Genomic DNA, 23,196 nt, shown 5'->3' with positions numbered 1-23,196 from the left:
GTGATAGTTTGCTTGGATGTTGTGGTAATATGGTTGGATATGGAATTTGGATGTCATGAATATGATACTTGTATTAGTTCTTTTGTTGGTAAATGCATTAGTGAATGTGATTTGGTTCATGAAAATTAGTTGATGAAAGAAATGGTGGCATTTGACACTTCACATGAAATTGTTTAGGCAAGCTTGAATTTGATAGAAAATGAAATTGAGTTTTAGGGTTGAATGTTGTATGTGATGGTGCCTTATGGCATATTGGTTAGAATTAGGCAAGTGTCATATTTTGGTATGATTTTGATGTGTTTTGAATTGATTTAATGAATGGCTATTGGTATTCTTGGGATTTAAGTGAACCATTGTTGTATGTATTGCATTTCAAGTACAATTTAGCATACACGGGTTGTCACACGACCGTGTGTCACACATGGGTAAGTGACATGATCATGTGCTCTGTTTGATTTTGGTGACTGTAGGTACACACAACCACAGCTTGTTACACGGTCGTGTAACCCTTTTATACCTGACATTAGTTTGTTGCATGGTTTGGGGGCTGTGTGATATTACACCACACGACCTCAGCCTGTCACATGGCCTAGTTATACAGTCATGTGACCTCTGTTTTCTATTTTTACCCTTCTTTTATGTTATGTTTTGAATTAGTCCCTGCTTGTTCCTAAATTGATCCCAGAGCTTTGTAGGCTTGATTGAAGCCTCGTTTTTGTATGAATAACATGCATATTAAATGATTATTTATTTATAATTATTTTAAAAGTAGATTTTGAATTGAAATTGTATGTTCTTGTCCTATTAATTTTTATACCGTCTCGTAACCCTAATCTAACGATAGAGATGGGTGAGGGGTGTTAAATTTAGTGGTATAAGAGCTACAATTTAGTCAATTTTCAGATTGAATGTAACACTCCAAACTCGATCTTTAAGGAGGATCCAAGAATGTTGTGTCACTACTTTAAAATCATTATCTTTAAAGTTATTTCTGGCACAAACTAATTAATCTATAGTGTAAGTTGTTATGAAATATAAACCAACTATAGTACAGGACTACATAAAATACTACATTTTAAAAAGAAAACATAAATACCTCACTGGAATTTCATTAGAATCAAACTTTCATGAATATTATTTCAAATACAAGATTCATTATTCAAAATTAAACATCTTGACATCACCCCCATGTCATGCATAATACAAAACACTAGAAATCTTTAAACAACAATTGTCCTCTGGCATAGTCCACAAAAATTCCTTTACTTCAACAATAAGCCCGAGAAGGAAAAGTAACTAAGTAAGTTTAAAGAACTTTGTGAGTTCCTGAAGAAAGCATTACAATAGTTATCAAATATTCAAACAAATTCTTTCAAACTCAAACACAATTTCACAGTTCACCAGTTGGCGAGTACCGATCACAGACAGACTATACACCAATCTACTATTCCTTTAGCATATACATTATGCTTATACAACCATGTAAATAACCTTCTTCAAATTTGGATAAAATGGTTTAGTTTCTGGTCTGGGCGTATGGGCGTATACATCTAGGGTTGAATACTAGCTTGAAAACATTTAGAGAGTTTTCAATGAAATGGTCATTCCCCTGATGATTATATCAGATGTTCCATGTATTTTCTAGAAGATGAGGCCTATAACTAGTGGTTGACATTAGTAGTTGTGGTACCGAGAGACAGGGTTAATTGGGATTTCTTCAAATCCAAGTTTAGAAAGAAATATGTCAACAAATGATACCTGTACAGGAAAAAGAAATAATTCTTAAATTAAAATAGAAAAATAAATCTATAGCTGAATAGGAGCGAGAGTTTGTGCAACTTAGCAAATATGCTCGTGAAATTGGATCGACTGAGGAAGAAATATGTTTTCAGTTTGAAGATGGGCTAAATGATGAGATTAAAATGCTGGTTAGCGCGATAGAACAGTAAGAATTTAGTGTTATCTGATCGAGCACAAAAGATGTAAGAAATTTACGACAAAAAGAAACAAAATGAAAGAAAAGCTCAGGATTTCGGTAAACAGAGTTCATCCAGACCATTTTCAGCTCTGCTATAAAAGAAATCTAGGGAAGCTTTTAATCGATTTACTTCACCATCTGGGTTCTTAGGTAGAAATAAATCAAGGCAGAATGATTCTAGATTTCAGTCTATGTCGGTAGTGTCTGTAATTCTCCTAGACTTGTGTGTGACCATTGTGGAAAATTACATGCTGGTGAATGCATGACCAAGTTAGGTGCATGTTTCAGATGCAGATCGACAGATCATTTCATGAGAAATTACCCGAAAAAAGTGGAAGACACTGATGAGTTAAGTTTAAAACAATTGCCTACACCTCAGAAAGGTAGAGGTCCTGGTCAAAGCAATAATACTAGAGCTAATCATAGTGGGATCAAAGATACAATTGTTAGATCTGAAGCTAGAGCACATGCTCAAGTGTATGACATATGAGCTAAGGGGAAACCACTGCACCTGGTGTTATTTCTGGTACATTCTATCTTTTTGATGTTATTATGTATGCATTGATTGACCCTAGGTCAACTCACTCATATATTTGCACTGGATTAGTAACAGATAAGAATTTACCTATTAAGTCAGTTGAGTTTGTTGTCCAAGTTACAAATCCACTAGGTTAGAGTGTGATAGTTAACTTAATATGTCGAAAGTGACTGCTGAGAATAGAAAGTTGTGACTTTCCTGTTAATATGATGTTGTTACCATTTTAAAAAGTTGATATCATTCTGGGAATGTATTGGTTGACGTTACATTATGCGGTGGTAAGCGTTTCAGATTGATCTGAGATGCTAGACTAGTGAGATTATTATAGTTGAGTTTGATAGATCAATGTTGTGTGTAAATAATTAATGTAATCGTGCAAGTGTACACGTTATTCAAGTAATAAAGTGATAAGTATGTATCATCTCCACAATGATAAAAAATTGGTAAGAAATTGATTAAGTTATTATAATCCTATTAACTATGCTAAATAATAGGAAATACTTTTAAACTGAATAAGAAATTGGTATAATGAATTAAAGTAATTTAAAGCTAAAAATAGAAAAATGTAATGGCAAATAAAATGTAATGGCAAATTATAGAGAAAAGCAAGAGCAATTTTGTTGTTGAATGAACAGGGCTGGAATTATTCAGGCGAAATGTTCATTTAAAAATAATGTCATGGCAAAATATTGTCTAATCAACGGATTAGAGAATTACTATTGTAACTTGCCTCATTCGATAGCTAGATTTAAGGTAGAAATCTAAGTTACTGTATGTCTACAGAACTTTAGATTAATAACTGCAATGAACAATCTTCTCTTCACAATTTGCAGCATCTATGTCTAGAGTGCTACAAGTATTTTTTTCGAATATTTGCTTGCATAACACGGTTCTAGATCCAATATATTTAACCTTTTCAGAATTAAAAATACATCTATGAACACATCATACAATCAACTATGTCTTGAGCTTGCATGCATGTATTAAAAATATACATAAATTGAATGAAACAGTGATATAGGAAATTTCAAATCATGAACATTAAAATGATAAACATACACCCAAGTAATTCCAATCCATAAAAGATTTAGTTCATGGGTGGAAAAGTAAACATCGAATTTAAATCATTCATCAACATTTTAAAGAAGTTTGAATCACAAAAATCAAGAAAACTAAAGGCAGAACAACAGGATTTCTCACCACACTCTAGCTTCTCTTCTATCTTTTGATCGTTCGTGAATCCAAGATAGATGTCTCTTTCCCTTTTTCACGTCTGTATTCTGCTCTCTGTAGCTGCTACCCTTCTTTCTCTGAAATTCTCCAATAGAGTGTTTTCTTTGTGCAGAGAGAGGATTGCTGTCATCAGTCTCTTTCTTACGCAAATTCTCCTCTCTTTTCTTCTTATCTCTCTTTCTTTTATTGGGTAGATCTGTCCTACCTCAGCACATATTTTTCATTCCTCTTTTTAGGTTGGCTTTTCTAGTACATGTCCAGCTGGCTGAGAGTGACATGGAATGAGTGCTGAGTCATTTTCCTAGAATTTACATGGCTATTCTTTTGGCAATCAGTCTTGCCAATTTCCACAGTAGTGCTTCACTTCCCTTATTTTCCCTTTTTATCTTCTTGCTCATCCTACACCTGCATTCACATAAAACCACACCTTTCCTCCCCAAGTGATAAAAGTAACAAATAATTTTCAATGTAGTGCAATCCAAGATTTTTTATGCAATGTTCTAAATTTATCCTAAAAATGTAGATGTATTCACTAACTTCAAACAATCAAATAGTGATATTAAAGTTGTTTTAGCATTCTCTACGCAAAAATTGATTCGAAAAGGCTGTGAAGTATGTTTGGCTTATATACTTGATTCTTGAGAACTGGCATCAAAGATTGATCAGGTACCAATTATTAGTGAGTTTATTGATATGTTTCTTAAAGAATTATTGGGATTACCGCCTGAGCGTGAAGTTGAGTTTGTGATTGATTTGATCCCTGGGTTTGCTCCGATATCAATCACACTGTATTGAATGGAACCAACTAAATTGAAAGAACTTAAAGCACAGTTGCAAAAGTTGTCAGATAGTGGTTTTATTTGGCCAAGTGTATCTCCTTAGGGTGCACCTGTGGTGTTTATGAAAAAGAAAGAAGGGTTGATGAGACTTTGTATTGATTATAGACAATTGAATAAAGTTACTATAAAGAATAAATATCCCTTGCCCCATAATGATGATTTATTTGACCATTTGAAAGGTGCAACAATGTTTTCGAAAATAGATCTTAGATCCGATTATTATTAAGTACGAGTTAAAGATATTGATGTGCCAAAAACTACTTTTCGAACTCGTTACGACCACTATGAATTTCTGGTAATGTTGTTTGGGCTAACTAATGCCTCTGTTGCTTTTATGGATTTGATGAATCGGGTTTTTCAGACTCACCTGGATAGATTTATAGTTTTGTTTGTTGATGATATACTAATCTATTTAAAAATCGAATCTAAGCATGCTCATCATTTAAAAATTTTGTTACAGACTTTGTGCGAGAAAGAATTATATGCAAAATTTAGTAAGTGTGAGTTTTGGCTTAAAGAGGTTGGATTTCTTAGTCATGTGATTTCTGTGGATCGAATTCATGTTTATCCGAGCAAGATCTCTGCTATTGTGAATTAGAAAGCTCTAAAGAATATTTTGGAGGCATGTAGCTTTCTATGCTTAACTTTCTATTACAGACGATTCTTTAAGAATTCTCAATAATTGCTTCGTTGATGACAAAGCTGCTTCAGAAAAACATTGAATTTGTTTGGTTAGATAAGTGTCAATAGAGTTTTAACCAGCTAAAAGATTTATTAATAGAAGCTCCTATATTGACTCAGCTTGAATCTGAAAAGGAATATATTGTTGACTGTGATGCATCACTTAATGGGTTAGGTTGCATATTGATGCAAAACAAAAAGGTTATAGCTTATGCTTTTTGACAGCTAAAACCACACAAGAGAAATCACCCAACCCACGATCTAGAATTGGCCACAATTGTTTTTATTTTGATGATTTGATGACATTACTTGTAAGACAAGTAATGTCATGTATATATCGATTAGAAAAGTCTGAAATACTTGATGACTTAAAAAGAATTGAATCTGAGACAACGATGATGGCTTGAGTTACTAAAATATTATGATCTAGTAATTGATTATCACCTAGGAAAAGCTAATGTTGTAGCTGATGCGTTATGTCGAAAATCACTATTTGCCCTGAGATTGTTGAATGCTCAGTTGACCTTGAACTGTGATGGCTTTGTTTTAGCCAAACTGAAAGCTAGATAGTTATTTCTTCAAAAAATCTAGGAGTTGAAAAATGATGACTAAAAATTTCTAGGTAAATAAGAACAAATTTAAAATGACCAATCCATAGAGTTCAGTGCTGATGTCGATGGTATGTTGTACTTTCTCAGTAGACTGTGTGTTTCGAATGATCTGGAATTAAAACAAAACATATTATCAGAGGCTCACAGTAGTATGTACTTCATTCATCCGAGTTGTACTAAAATGTTTTGTGATTTGAAATAGATGTACTAGTGGCTGGGAATGAACTAAGAGATTTCAGAATTTGTAGCTAAATGTATGGTTTGTCCACAGGTGAAATCTGAGCATCAGGTTCCGTCTGGGTTGTTATAGATTTTATGATTCCTGGATGGAAATGGGAGTGAGTTACAATGAATTTTGTATTTGAACTACCTTTGACATTGAGAAAGAAAGACTCGATCTAAGTTATTGTTGATAGACTAACGAAATCAACTTATTTTATTCTGGTTAGAATGGATTAGTCGTTTGAAAAGTTAGCTGAGTTATCATTTGAAAAGTTAGTCGAGTTATATCTATTTGAGATTGTCAGATTACACGGACTGTTGTTGTCTATCATTTTTTATCAAGACCCGAAATTCACCTCTAGATTTTGAGGTAAACTTCATGAGGCTCTAGGTACTAAACTTAATTTCAGTGTAACATTTCATTTGCAAATAGACAGATTGTTGGAACGAGTAATTTAGATCCTGGAAGACATGTTACGATGTTGTATTCTCGAGTTTGAAGGTAGCTGGGAAAAATATTTGTCGTTGGTAGAATTTTCTTATAATAATAGTTATCAGTCTAGTATTAAAATGACATTGTTTGAAGCTTTATACGAACAAAAATGTAGAACTCTATTGTACTTGTCAGAATTGAACAAAATCAAGTTAGTTGGGACATTCTTGATTCGAGAAGTTGAAGATAAAGTCCCTGTTATTCGTGATTGCTTGAAAGTTGCACCAAATTATCAGAAATCGTATGTTGATTTGAAAAGAAAGATATAGAAGCTTTTATGGGTGACAGAGTATTTTTGAAAGTTTCTCCATGGAAAAAAAGTGTTATGGTTTGGCAGAAAAGGGAAACTTAGTCTGAGTTTTAGTGGGTAATATGAGATTGTTGAAAGAATCAGTCCTGTAGCTTATAGATTGGCTTTACCTCCTAAACTCGAAAAGATTCACAATGTTTTTCATTTTTCAATTCTGAGACGGTATAAATCAGATCCTTCGCATGTGATTTCTCCCAACAAGATTGAATTAAAGTCTAATTTGTTGTATTCAGAAGAACTAGTAGCTATTTTAGCTCGAGAGGTTTGTAATTAATGACTAATTTTGACGTTCCTCTTTCGAGTTCTTCATTTTTCATCATATAAAATGTTAAACAACTCCAATGAGAGCTACTTTTTCTAATTAATTTTTCATTGAGAAGATCTTATATTTCTTTTATACAAAATTCTTCCATCTCTTTGTTCATTTGTATTGGCCTTACTTTGTTGGGATTTTTCTTTCATCAAAATAATTTTCATATGGTAATGTTACGTCATGTTTATTCCTATTCCAAAAGCATTTGGTATGTTAGAGTATATTGTTGACTCGATTTCCTCTTTGATTTGATTTATCGTTTTAAACTTCTTTTTTCTAATTGTTCATTTAATTGTTTAGAACATATTTCTTATTTAAGAAAGAGATTTATTTCGCTTATGTTAAAATTTCTTATATTGGGTTTTTCACAAAGGAATTCTACCTTATTTAAAAAAAACAAAATTAGTGGAGATTGAGTGATTTGTTACTTTGTAAGGTCCGAGTAAAGATATAAAAGGGATTCCTAATATAATGTCTTGGGTAATATCTTTTTCCATTAAAACTATGTTTGATATTTGATACCTTTATTAAAAATTTTGATCTGTCATTATATTTTGTCATAATATTATGTTGGAATTATCCCTTTTCTAGTGCGCTTTGATCTGTTCTTGTATCAAAAGGGTTATTGTTTCTAATTGAAATTCATTATTTATAACAAGATTTATTTTTATTAAATACCATTGGATGGATACTTCAGTGAGAATCATCATGTATTCTTCTATATTTTCTTCAAGCTCGTGTTCGGTTTCTAAAGAACTATATTTTGGGATTTCATGTTTTAAAGTTTGCATTTTGTTTTTCATTTCTTGTTGTTCATTTTAAGGTGGTAAAGCTCCAATTTAATTTGTTTTATTTCCAATTGTAATTAAGAATTTGTGATTTGTCTAGGTTTTATTTTTCATATTTATTAAAGATTATATCTTGTATGTTGTACATTTGCGATTGACTAAGTATAATTTCTTTTTCTTTTTCGATTTTCTTTTAATAAATATTTTAATTTTAAAAGATAAAAGATATTCTCATTTAAGTTCGGATCTTGTATTTTATCAAGAACTTCAATCATAATTTCATGATCTTTAGTTAACATATTTATTGAAGGTTCATTTTCATTAGAGGATTTTAATGTTGTATGTAATTCATTTGATTGTAATTCATCCGATTTAGGAGATGTATCATTTTCAAAGGAATTCGTTTCTAAAAGAATTTCATTAAGTTTTGTTCTAGTTTTCATCTAAATTTAAATTATTAATCTTTCTTTTGATCTTACAGATTTTGAGATGTGTCTTGGTTTTCCACATCTATAATATTTTATCATTTTATCTATTTTGTTTCCTAATTTTTGTTGTTTCTTTTCTTTCATATATTTCATATATTTTGGTTTTTATAATATTCGAACTATTTTTAGTTTTACATGAAAACATATTTTTGAAGAAGAAGGTTCATTTCTAATGTCAAATTGGTGGCGTAATTATCCTAATTCCTTTCTACATCGATATCTCTTTTCTTAAAGTTGTTTTTGTAATTTGAAATCTTGAAAAATTTTAATCCTTCATTTTGGGTGAAACTAATTAGTTCACCATATGTAAGTTTTTCATATGGAATAGTGCCTCTGTAATTTTCCTAATTTGATTTCTAACTTTTCTCCTAATAAAGTAGGAAGTCTTGCTAGAAATTTTTCTTTTCAAAATGGTTGTTGGTTATCGATCTTTGTATAACTCGGTCATAAAGACAACTTTATACCATTTAAATTATGTTAAATGTTTTCATTTTACATTTTATAATAATTCAATTTCCATATTTAAGATGAGAGGATCTCCTATAAAATGTTTAAAGATTGAGAAAATAAAAGTTGGAACTACATCTTGGATTTTTCTTGTTCATCTAAAATAATTATTCATTGATCATCTTTTTATTGCTTTTAGATTTTTTTCTTGTTTGGTTTTAGTAAGTGAATAGTCCCATCATCCTTTTAGTTGGCGTATAAATCTAGCAACTAAAAGATTGACTATAGCATTATCACTAATCAACCCATTTTGATTTTGAGTTTTAAAACATTTGAGACCATTGTCATTTGTTGTAATAAACGAAGAATATTATATTCAAACATTCCGTCTATATTCCACCCATAAATTGTGTTAACATTGTATTTATTTTGGAAAACATGTTTTTCTTCAATGTTAAGATCAAACGCAATGATTTTTGGATAGTATAATCTTCTTAGTTCTTTCCAAGCCATTTTGTTAATTTGTTGTTCATTTCGCCGGTCAAAGTCAGATTGGGAAGCATGGTGTAACGTATTTACTGAGTGTTGGGCTTGCATTGGGGTATCTGGTACAACTATTTTAGACTTCTATCTTTCTAAAACTTAAAGTCTATTTTGGATTTTTGTTAAGGAATCATTTTGCGGGTTTTGGAAAGGTTTTGGAATTTCATAAGGTGTAAATATTAGTTCTTTAGAACGTTTTTTAGTTATCTCTTTTACTGATTCTGTTCTTATTGGGTGGCTTTCTACCAAATTTTCAATATAATCTAATTGTTTTCCTTTTGTATGAAGACTGATATTTGTACAATTGTTTTGTTCTACTACCATTTTAATATCTTTTGATGAGATTTGTTCTCCGCATTAAGAGCCCTTATTCTTAAAGTACTTGCTTTTATTCTAGTATTTTTATAAAGATATTGAACCACAATTAAAGGGATGTTGAGATTCAACTTCTCTTTATTAGTTTGTCATCTAGCATTAGTTTTATTGTATTGATAGATTCCAAATAATGTTCTTGAACTATTCAAAAATTTCATATAAATTTTTTAGTGTTCATAAATTTGTAATATTTTCTGAGAATACTTTTTTTCATTATTATAATTTTTAAAGTAATCTTCTTCTTTTTGTTTATTTTTTTCGAATAGAGCTATTTTCTATACCATTCTTTATAGATCTCAAAAGATTTTTCTAGAATAAAAATTTTTGAACTTTCCCCTTGTCTTGCATTATTAGTCATTGATGAGTATGTTGGTCACATATTAGGCGAATTTTGGGGGTTCTCTTCCTGTCTGACATAGATAGGTTGAGCTATGTTTGAGGAATTATCTATTCCTTGTAAATTGGTACCAAATGTTGTTGGGATAAACAACATAGAGGTTCTAACGATCCTAAAATTTGTCATTTGTGTTTCGGGATTTGATTCCTTTTCTAAATTTAACCTTTTAAAGGTTGTATTGGTACTTCCTATGTCAAAGGAATATCTTGGAGGAATTCTAAGTGGCCTGTTGAATATCAATTCAATTGTGCCATCTTGGTGTTGAGAAATTTCACTTAGTAAAGTGTTTCTAATAGGAGTTGGTGCAACAGGGTCTGTAGCACCATCAAGTTTCCACCTGGCAGGAAGGTTAATTTCATGCCATTGTATTGTTCTTGTGATTATGGTATGAGATCTTGAGGTATTTGTTTCCATTAAAAGGGTTTCTGCTTTTGGGGTTTGAAGTAAAGCATTGGTATTGACTACAGAATACATAACTTAGAAGTGGAGTCGATAAACTAGAGTTAGTACTTCAGATCTAGGAAGCATTTTGTAATTATAGGTATGAATTTGAAGGGTCAAAAATTGTAAAATATTTTTTTATTGTCAAAGAAGCCATAAAATTTTATTGCAGAATACATAGCTTAAAAGTGGAGTCGATAAACTAGAGTTACTACTTCAAAACCATGAAGCATTTTGTAATTAGAGGTATGGAATGGAAGGGTCAAAGAGTGTAAAATTTTTTATCGGTTAAAGAAACCATAAAATTTGGGTAGCAATTACAATGTATTAGGCCAATACATAGGCTTTTTTTATAGTTCCTAGTAAGGAAACATTAAACATAATGTGTCTTTAGTCTTTTAAGACAATTAAAATTGAGGTATTTTAAATGGCTTCAACACTAAGAGGTTTGACACCAACTTGGACGAATCCAAAATGGACATTTATATTTTTGTTCATTGAGTTTATTAATGACTACCTTATCTAATAATTGGATAATTTCATATTCTTTTTGAATAGGTAAAATTTTTTCTTTTCTTTTTTATAACGTAACTAAAAAATACATTTAAAGTTTCAAAAGTTGTCTTCTTATAAACTTGGTTTGTTGGAACTCTTAGGAGAGTCCAATTATCAAATCTTTAGAGAACATTTTCATAATGTTCTTCTTATTTATCAATGGTGTTATTTGAGGTTTTGTAACTTCCCAAACTCGGCGTAGAGGCTAGATTAATGTTCTTCTTGTTTATCAATGGTGTTATTTGAGGTTTTGTAGCTTTCCAAACCCGGCGTAGAGGCTAGATTGAGAAGGCTACATTAGCCACCGAAATGACTAAGCTAACTTATGTTACTTTTGAAGACTTTAAAAAACTCATTTTAGAGAAAACCATAGTTGTACTTTGAGTTAGCTTAAAAGCATTCATTCATTAGGTCGTGTATGCTTAAGATTCATTTTATTGTTGACAGTGTTGTTTTAGAAAAATCATTTGCTTGTCGCTCTTCTTTAAAAAAAACTCGAAGTTAAACTAATGCAGCGAAAAAATCATTTTTCAAGTCATTTTGGAAAATTAGTTGCCTTATCAATTTGTTTTTTCAAAAACGATTCCTTTGCAGTGCAGCAAAAACTAGGGAACAATATCAAATTGTACTTAAGCATGATATCATGCATTATCCGATTATTATGCTTGAGTGATCCATGTATGAAAAAAATCTCAGAAGAAAACTTACCAAGCCACAAACCAGAAGTCATTAAAAATTATAAACCAAAACCATTAGATATTGATTAATACTTGTTAAACAAAATAATCCGAGGTCCAAGGTGATTCTCCGAATGCCGTGTTCGGTCCTAATTTTGAGGTTTACCTAAAAAGTTAAACACTAGTGGGGGTGAGCTTATGAAAAGCTCAGTGTGAGTCGAACAATTATTTAAACAAACATAAATATCGAATACAGTGAAACAAATTAGCATCAACAGAAGAAAACAGAACCATAATAGGAATTTCATATCATTACATATCCATTATCAAATTCATGTCAAACGGTGTATTAGCATAGGTCATCATTCATTCGAGTGACAATCATTAATTTTCATACCATTCAATACAAAAAAATACAATACGTAACATAAATCAATAACATTTGAATATGTCGTGCACATGATGCAATGCAAAAATGTTCCTACCCATATCATCAACTACACACCACGAGTTCCCCAGAACCCGTCATCCCAACTCCAAAACATTATGGCCTTAAGCCCATTGTGGTTAAAATCACGGATAACAATATGCAAAAAATTATGCCAGTAAAAATGTGATAAATTGCGATTCCCCTCAATACTCCAGGTGCAGTGCACTGCCTATGAATAATGTGGACTTAATATGCCACCGGTACTCCACAGAACTCCTCCGTCAACCACAAAATCCCAACCCAATGCATATGTAATATGTCACACAATCTCATATATAACCATATCTCAATACTTTTCACATTCATTTGACATGCTCAGCATGTCCTCAATAATCACATACTTTCAGTAAATAGAAACAGTGTTCCACTCTTTCAAATTACCATTTTTTGGTATCAATCAATATCGTTCAATTTCACATACTTTACGGATTTTTATTGTGCATAAAAGCTCCCTTTTCAGTACACAATATAACAAATATCTCACGTGTTTAAGTCACACATAAGCTTAATATCTCAGCACATTATATAATTCAGTCAAACATTTTCATATCTCATAACTCAAATATGCAATTACAAACTCAATCAAACATTCATATTATCAAACTAGCAATTTTGTCAACATGTCAATCTTGTAAGGTTCGAAACATACCTGATTTGGCCACTCACAAAATAAATAATTTGGCTATTAAGCCAATCCAATCAATAAGTTAATTTATCAAATATAACATGCTATTTAACATTTTCAAATAATTTTATGAGTTCAGGACCCACACCTTATTTTTCGCTTCATCGCACAACACTAGCGAATCTTCCAATTTCCCTTAATAATTTCTTAAACGAACCTAAACCAAAATTTAGTATAAATTCAATAAATATACCATTAAAAAATACCCCAAAACCCCACTATGAGTTCAAACCAATCGTTGAAATTATAACTATTTTATGAATACAAACTTTAGATTCCTTACACTGTATCGATGCGAACCGTACGAACAATCGTTCTTTGCCTTTACGGATGATTTGAGGCCTTTGGGTCAGCACCTAATTCAATAATATAACGGAAAATCAAAAAATAATAATGACTAAATTAATTCATTTAATCAATCCATAACCTTTACCCCACAACTATGTCGAAACAACAATTAATTTTACGCTTCATTTACGCTTCTCGATTTGTAAGTTTTGAATGCCTAAATGATCAAGAACGTCTCTCCCTAATTAATCATGGGTTTAAAAGCTAATTAGAAGGGTTCAAGAACTCAAATTAAGGCTAGAATTAATTGGGCAAAAATCAAGAAACAAAACAGCCCCCTTTCTTGCACCTAGGCGCACGCACCACCACTCATGGTTGGCAAAATTGGGGCTAAATTTTAAAAATATTTGAGATCTCATTAAAATATAGAAAAATACCTTTGAAATCATTTAAAATCCCTAAAATTCCAGATCTGGAATTTTTTTTAATTGACAAGATTAATCAAGAAATTGAAGAGAAAATAGATCTTACCCAAACTAGTTGAGAGAAACAACAATGACACTTTCTTGGCAATGTCTGGGATCGATTTTGGGGTTCAAGATTTTAGATTTGGGGCTGATTTAGATGAAGATAAATGAAATCAATATAATAAATATGGTACACAATTTTGACGCAAAAAGAAAATGAAAGTGATTGTAAAATGGGAGGTGTAGGCGACAACATTAATGGAGGAAAGGAAAAAAATAAAATCAAAGAGAGGGAGATGAGGAGATGAATGGCTAGGGCAATGAGGAGGAGAATTAAAGTCTGATTATTTGTGAAAAATTAACATTTATACCCAGGGTTACAAGGCTTGGGTGGCACACACATTAAAAACAAGAGATTTTTTCCAAAAATTAAATTATTTCGCAAGGGAAAAGATTCGAACTTAGGACCTCATTTAATTTTCATGCTTTCTCATATTTCTTTTAACCATTGAGATTTTTCCTCATTCTTGAAATAATTTTGCAATATTTATTTTAAAAGCAAGACATGTCACATACTAGGGTTTAAGAAAAAACTTGTAAAATAATAAATATGGTAAGAGAGAAGGGATTTGAACTTGGGTTTCAAGGAGAGTTTCACTAACACTTAACCAAAAAACCAATACCTCATTTATTTCTTAAAAATTCACAGATAATCTTAAAAATTAAGGTATGACCACTCTCTCTGAATTTACAAACCCAATCTACTAACCCCCGGTTTTTGGGATGTTACAGGTTTAGTCAGACTTTTGAGATTGGTTGGAGGTAAAGCTTGTAGATGAATTGGTTCTTATAAGGAAACAAAATATCCTTTTGTTTTCTTATTTTCTACAAGGGGGTTCTACTATTGATAACTCTTGAAAAGAGTTATATTTCATGCCCTTAGGCTTAGTTATTTGCCTGTACTTAAGTGATTTTAATTGCATTTTAGGATATTACACTGATATTTTTAGAGCATTGCATTAAAGAGCTTGGATTGTGTTTAAATGCTATTACATGTTGCTTTTAATTACCTATGGGAAGGATTTTCTTGGTGGTTGATTAGCAGGTGCGAAGTGTAGAAAAAGGAGCAAAGGGTTGAAGGTTTGCTGTGACAAATTTTTGGTAGTTTGCCACCGCAAATGCTATGGCAATACCTTGAAGATGCCTAGTTAGCACTTAATGCATACCATTTTCAGTCCCAGTTGTACTTGTACTAGAAAAATCCACCTAAAAAATAGATAAAGGATTATGGGCTGATGGACCTATCCTAGAAGGTAAAAAACAGGCAGTTTTTGGATAGAAAAAAGAGGAGCAACTTTTGGCAGAAAAGGAGGAAAGGATTAAAAAATAGAGCGGTTGAAGGAGGAAACGACTACATCATCTTTGGCAATTGCAAGACATTGCACGACCGATATTGAGAGTAGAATAGGCAAAAGCCATCACCTCAATTTTTCTCCTTTTATTCTTATCGTAATTCGTTTAGAACTTAATTGTAAAGATGATGTTGTTTACTACATTAAACTCGAACTCGATTTAATTAGATATGAGCTAAATCTTTTAGGCTTGGAATTAGTTTGCAAAAAGCTTTAATTTCTATTAATGTTCACAATTTATGTTGGAATTATTCTACTCTTTTTTTCAATGGTATTTCATGCTTTATACAAGTTGTGTATTGACAAATATGCAGCAGGTTATTAAAGATAACTTAATGCCAATATGGTTAGGTTAATTGGATAGACATTGGATAATATGAGTGAGTGATAAATTATTCATTTGTAGTAACCTCTAGACATAGAGCTTTGCCTCATACGAAAAAAGGTAGAAAATATTAGTGGTAGTTGAATTCAAGTCTATAGACATATAGTACTTTAGGAGAGGTAACCAAAGGTTTTGCTCTCGAAAGAAGCAGATTGATGTAGAAACCTATCGAGAAGTAGAATGTTCAAGACTTTGCTGTGACATTAATAGTTAAAGAGGGTAGATGCATTAGTAGTCCCAGCCATCCTAATCAACGTTGCAATTCCTTAATCTTCTTTTATGTATTTTCTTTATCGTGACATTCTTGTTTCGTTTACTTGTTTTGTTTTGCACATTGTATTCATCATCATTCCTTCATTTTGCCACTACATTCTCACTGTTATTTTTCTTTAGCACTAATCAAGCTTAACTTTAATAACTTGAGCAAATTCCACCTATCTAATTCTTGTGGAGACAATCTAACTCATCACTTTATTACTTGTTTGATGTGTATACTTGCACAATTCACACATCATATTCACAATTGAAAAGTATCAAAATTTATGAATTACCACTATATCCTACAGAGAACTCTTTCCTTAACACGCCTAACCTATGGCTAACTAGACTATATATCAATAATTAGCAAAAATAAAAACACATTAATAAAGATAGTTAAACTAAAACTCAAAAATATTAAAAAAAATTAAAGATTTTCGAAACGTAGAAATACGTGTTCTTCCTTCGCTGTGATAACTATTTTAAAGTTTGAGGTTTTAAAAATTAAAGAGAAATTACTAAAGTATCGATACTCTTACCAAGGTATCGATACCTCAAAAATTTTCAAACATTGCATTTGGTACCTACTTCATCCCAATCCTTTAACCAAATTATACCAAAATATTCCCAAAAGATACTTAAACATACAAAAATGTCCACTTTTATCTACTGTACCAATTTCATCATTTAGTCATCCACAAACCTATTATTTTCACCTACCATAAACCCAAATCAGGAATTAACCACATACCATTATATTTCCTGCTAAATCATATCTTAAAGTACCAATTCACACAACTATAAGTATTCCAACCATTGCCAAAACATGCCTATATCTACAAAGCATTAATCTTTATTTCCACATTTCCATATCAAATATGCATATCCTAATATATATTGATAACTCTAATATATAGAGTTATTGAAGTACTTTTATGCTTATATTACAGAAGAGTTAAGAGGGGTTGATAACTATTTAGTAGCTATTTTTGTTGTAATTCTATTAAGTATTCAATATTGAAGGGTTTTACTTGAATAATACATTTTTGGTCAATTTCCATGATAAAATATACAATTTTATCCTTAAAGGAAGGTACGGAAGTCCACTTAATGCTATAGAAACGTCGCAAGCCTCAAGACCGATGAAAATAGGCTAGCTCCCACTCATGAAGAACCATAACAGCTCGCGCGCATTGCTCACGGATGGCTCGTAGTTATCACTCGTTCATGAGAGTTTAGCTCCCATACATTGCTTGCAGATAGCTTGCAGTTAGAGCTTAGCTTGCATGCATTGCTCACACTTCACCAATTCATAAGCTCTTTGTTTACAGCTTGCATGTAATGCTTGGAGACAGCTAAAACTTCACTAGTTCACAGCTCTCATATTCGCATTTTACTAGTTTGCAAGCTCTCTGTTTACATCTTGCACGCAGTGTTTAGAAATAGCTTGCACTTCACAAGTTCCTAGCTCTATCTCAGTTCACAACTCACATTTTTTCTGTTTGCACTTTGCTTATTTGCAGGGTAGTTCATACTATGCCCATTTGCTAGTTAGTTTGCGTTCTTATCTCGCAAGCAATACTCTTTCGCAGGGAGCTTGTAGTACATAGCATGCATTCTTAGCTCGCATGCACTACTTGTATACAATACATCTCACAGTACATAGCTTGTGTTCCCAGCTCGTAAGTAATGGTTGTTGGCGTGGAGCTCACATTATACAGCTCCCAACAACAAGTTGCATTTTCATCTCGTATACATTGCTCGTATATGCATAGGTCGCCTACATGGAGCTTGTAGTTCACATTTTGCGTACATTAAGATTGAAGGTCTCACACTCTGCCACTTCGCAGTTATGTGAGCTGTGGCACAACTAGTTAAACTCTAACGCGTGCTCAAGTGGCTTAGTCTACTGTCAAATTGTGGGAAGCGAAAATCACGAAACCACTATAATGGTAGATGAATCACAAATCACTATAACGACAAATAAAAACAAGGAACCACTTTGCCTAAAAATAGAAAAGAACAAAAGATGTCAAACATTATAAATAGGGGGTGAATTCCATCATCAAGGAAAGAATAGAATTTGTTGAAGAACGATGACAACCCTAACTCTATAAATAGGCTCTTAAATAGAAATGAAAACAAGAGAATGTCAGTTGGCCTAGGGTTAAGGACGATGACAATCCTAACTCTATAAATAGGCTCTTAAAACACTTGTTGAAGGTCAACTTTTACATTCTAAGTTTTCTTTGTAAATTTAGTTTTAGTTTTTCCTTTCTTTTAGGCTTTAGGTTTATTTTATTCTTTCTTATATTGTGTTCTTTAGAGAACATGAGTTGTAACCATGGTCAAAGTACTGTGGATTTCACTTCAATCAATACAACTTAGGATTCTCAAACCTTTCTCTTGATTCATTATGTTTATTATTATTATCAAGATTATTGTTTTCATGAGATTCACAAGGAACTAATCCTTTTATGGGAGATTAGTGTGTGGAGGTGTGATTAATTAATTACTATGTAGGGTTTTCTTAGTGGATTAGCTCTTTGGCAGAGAAAGAATGTAAACCTTAGTCTTGACGACCCTAGGAAGATATTTAGGAGAGAATTAACCCAAAATTGGTATGGCCTATCCATGAACACCTTAGGCCCGAACTGGTCTAGACTATGAGAATGAAATATAAGTAGTTCTTGTCGACTCGCTAGTTTAGTGGATGATCGAGAGATCCCGCTAGGGTAGCGACTAGTTGATTGAGTAAAAACTTGAAATAGGAATTAGTTATGATCACCAAAGCAAACTAATCACCCATACTTAGATTTGATTAAATTAGAATTCATATTTTCGAAGTTCACTTTACCTTTACTATTTTTTATTTCTTGATTTATAAAAACCAAAAACTCTTTTTTATGTTTATTCATAATATAATTTATTTAATGTACTAATTAGATTTATTTGCATTTAGGTTAAAGTTAATTTAGTACTCGCCTCACTTGGGTACAATCTTCAGTGTACTTACCTATTCCGTTGTAAAACTATATTACAACTTGACTCGTATACTTGCAGACACCGCCTCAAATCTATATATTTAGTTGTAGTATCCACATTCTTGACGTTTGTATGTCCAAAGGTGGTCAAGTTGTTGGCACCGTTTCCGAGGAGGCAATGCCACTAGATTAATTTTAATTTTTACGTTAAATAGAATAATTAGGAAATATCTAAATTATAAATACAATTTTTTTCTTTATTTTTACTAACATTTTTATTTCCCTTGTGGTTTCTATGTATGACTCGTAGTAGGGGAACACTATATATTTAGTTACTGATCTGGAAAGACTAATACGTAGGAACCGTCAACAACAACAGCAGATGCAAAATTAGCCACCTATTGTAGGCAATCCACCATACGAGAACCCGTTGTTCGACGAAATTAATAAAGCTAGCCATGAGACCTACCACCACTCCCACCACAGGTACCCGCAAACTTACCTATTGCGCATAATGAAGGAACCCTAAGGGACTATGCATTGTAAAATCTGGAGATGGTTCAAGGAAGCATCACATGGCCAGCCATTACGACTAACAATTTTGAAATAAAATCATTCATGATCTAGATGATCCAAAACAACTTGCAGTTTAGAGGCACAATGATGGAGGACCCAAATCAACATTTAAAACGATTCCTTTAGCTTTGTGATACATTTAAAAATAATGGGGTTACCAATGACGCTATTCATCTTTGACTATTCCCCTTCTCCTTAATCGATAACGCCTGTTCTTGGTTAGATTCATTGGCACCAGGATCTATCACGACAAGGGATGAACTTGCAGGAAAATTTCTGTAGAAGTTTTTCCCTATTAGCAAGATGGTCCAACTTAGGAGAGAGATTGCAACATTCAAACAATTAGGAGAGAGCTTTCACGAAGCTTGGGAGCATTTTAAAATTCTAATACAGAGATGCCTACATCATGGATTACTTGAGTGGTTGAGGTTGAAAATGTTCTACAATGAGCTGGATGTGTACGAATGTCTAAGACTAGATAAAACTGCAAGAGGAGCTTTACTGAACAGAACATATGAAGATGCATATGAGTTGATAGAAAACATGGCAATGTATTCCTGCTAGTGGCTAACCGAATGCTACACATATGGACAGAAAGCATCTACGGTAAAAGTTGTCTAGGAGGGTGATAGATACCAACAAATTGTGGATAGACTCAACTACATTAGAGTCCTCATCTAGTGCATCATCTATATATGGAGGAGAGAAACCACTCTTTCTTTAAATTAATAATCCAACTAAGATGTCAACTACATCAGAAATAGGGGTGGAAACCTTTATTCAAACACTTATAATCCCAGTTGGAGAGATCACCTAAACCTGAGATGGGGCAGAAATCAAGGAGGAGGTAACAATGCACAACCAATTAAAAATACTGATAACCAACCTCTGTATTTGCAGAAGCATTAGGAAAGGGCTAACATAAATGACCACATTGTATGTGGTTAACGCTTGGATCGGATAGCGGGGGAGATGCAATTAATGAGGACAGAGGTAAAACAGGTGTAGTTTGAGTGCACTAACACTACAAAAACATTGACTAATTTGGAAGATCAAATGAGTCAATTGATAAGCATGATGGGTGACATTAAAAGATAAATTGGCACAGGAAATTCGAGCAACACAGAGAATAATCTTCGGAGAGAAGGGAAGGATCGTGTGAAAGCAATTGCGCTCTATTCTGGCAAAATATTGAGCAGCCCAAAAAAAACCAACTCATGAGGAGAATAAATCTGATTCTAAGGACCTTCAAGAAAGTCCCCGAAAAATTGAGACAGAACTAGAACCAGAGGAGCAAGCTAAGCCAGTGAACAAGCCAATCAAGTAACCTACACTAACAAGGGTACCATTCCCTTCACGGTTAGAAGAGAAACAAAGACAGGATGAGGCAAAATTTGTAAGTTTTCTAAACTTATTTAAATCCCTAAATTTTAACTTGCCTCTAATTGATTTAAACAATAAAGTTCCTAAATACGTCAAATATTTTAAAGAAATTATGTACAGGCAAAGAAAAATAAAAACAAGACAACAAGTTAATGTAAGTGCCTCATGTAGTGCGATTATATCTAAACAGATGCCCCCAAAACTAAAAAACCCAAGGAGTTTTACAATACCTATAGAGATAGGGGGTATACATTTTAGCATTGCTCTATGTGATTCAGAAGCCAATATTAATTTAATGCCCTTATCTATAAATGAAAAACTTGAGTTAGGGGAGCTTAAAAATACTCATATCACACTATAGTTACCTGATAGGTCTCTAGTACGACTAAAAGGCATACTTGAAGATGTGTTAATCAAAGTGAGAAGCTTTATCATTCCAGTTGATTTTATTATCCTAGATTTTGAAGAGGACCATGAGATACCCAAATGTTGGGTAGACCATTTTTAGCAACATTCAGGTCCACCGTTGACTTGGAAAACAATGAATTAACAATGAGGATCAATGGTGAGACAAAACTTTTTTTAAATGTGGTCACCAGTAGAATGAGATAAATAGGGAAAAATTAGGGAAGCAATGTCTTAAAATATCTGTAAAAATCCCTAATTACCCTGAGCCAAGGGAAGTGTTCTCAGTAATTAGTGCAGGTAGAAAAAGGAAGTTCAAAGAATGGGACAAGTGGAGGAAGGTAGAGTGGCATGATGGATGCTAGACAAACACTAATAGAAGCAAAATAGGAAGAGCATCCACAGGCACATTGATTGAGTTGACGGATGAATCCGACAACAAAACTTAACATTATTAATTGAATTTTAACTTTATGTATATTTTTGTACTTTTAACTAACTGGTAGTTTATTCTTTCATCATTATTAAATTTTTATTTAAATAGAAACTGAGACACTTAGAAAATAGAAAGTTTGGGCGAAAATAGAATCGATGTCACAACACAGGTCCCTCGTGTTGCGAAACCTTATCAAGAACTGAGAAAATCATCTTGATTTCATGACACAAAACCCTTGTGTCTCGAAACAAATGACAATTTATCCAGGTTTCCAAAATCCCAAAATGTGTCGCTACATCGAACCCCAATGTCACGACATCCATGTCCTGCCATAGGTGTCGCGAGATCTGTGCAATTTTTTGTAGGGCGACCGACCTGATTGTGCAGCCTGTAGGCTTTGAACTTAATTTTAACCTCAAAACACCTCTATTAAAACTTAAAAACTCTTTTAACTCCAAACTAAACCTTTTTTAACTTCTAAATTCTCTCAAATCTTTTAAAACCCTCATAAACCGTAAACCCTTATTTTACCATTCCTTATTGATTTATTGCAAATTCTTTCTTCTTTTCATCTTATTTGGTGCAAGCTACACATCAAGCATTTATAGGAGAGATCACAACAACTACTTTAAAGGAAATAAACAAGATTATAAGGAAAAGGTTAAGAGTTCCAACTTTCAAATATTATTGTTCTATTGCCTTTGAAATACATTGTTTGAATTTATTAATTTTTCTAAGTTTTAATATTGAATATGCCTCTTAGTAAGTGTAGAAAAACTAGTATACAAGAACCATCGGTGGTTTCGAATTCTTTAAAGTTTAAAAATAAGAATGCCAAAAAGTATTTCTTCGAGCTTCAAGGCAAACCCTTTATTCAGGAAAGGGGATTCGAACCATCAATGGTTCTCTGGAATGAAATTTGGTCTTTAGTACAATATCATATATGAGAGCATTTCTACACGATCCCAAAAGAAAATGATGTTATTCCTCATCTGCAAGAATTTTATGCTACTTTCAGGGATGAGGGAACCTGGAGACCACATGGTGTCATGAGGAAAATAGTAACAGTGCAAGGTAAGGATGTGACATTCTCCTAAAAAAGATTTGTAAATTTTACGATGCTACATATTATGATTCTGACTATTTAGAAAAAAATGAGGTGAATGGAACTGATTAGTGCTATAAATAATGTTGTATGTGTAGATCTCGTTCTCATGACATGTGTTGCATTGCTTATGATCAATATTTGGCAATTCAAGTATGTGACATATATGAGTATGTGAATGTTAAGACCTATGATCTAATGTGACCAACATGTTTAAACATGTTAAAGTGATGTCTAGTGAAATGTGATGATGTGAGCATGTCCACATGCCTAAGTGTTAGACAAATTAAACTGTGGCATGTGATTTTTGGGATGTTAGAGTGATGTCTAGTGAACTGTGATTATGTAAGCATGTGATTTTTGGGATTTTATTTTGTGATAGACTATTGAACT

General features: G+C 32.6%; 1 non-coding gene across 1 annotated transcript; it reads right to left on the bottom strand.

Moving 5' to 3' along the window:
* Window positions 1-19,783: 19,783 nt before the first annotated feature.
* On the bottom strand, window positions 19,784-19,887 carry LOC128034337 (small nucleolar RNA R71). Its single transcript, XR_008190464.1, has one exon. It is a non-coding gene; the product is annotated as a small nucleolar RNA R71 (small nucleolar RNA).
* Window positions 19,888-23,196: the final 3,309 nt, after the last annotated feature.

This window comes from Gossypium raimondii, chromosome 10 (genome assembly GCF_025698545.1).
Source record: "Gossypium raimondii isolate GPD5lz chromosome 10, ASM2569854v1, whole genome shotgun sequence".
NCBI classification, from domain to species: Eukaryota; Viridiplantae; Streptophyta; class Magnoliopsida; order Malvales; family Malvaceae; genus Gossypium; species Gossypium raimondii.
The sequence above is the reverse complement of the archived record's forward strand: the minus strand, read 5'-3'. Positions and strand labels throughout refer to the sequence as shown.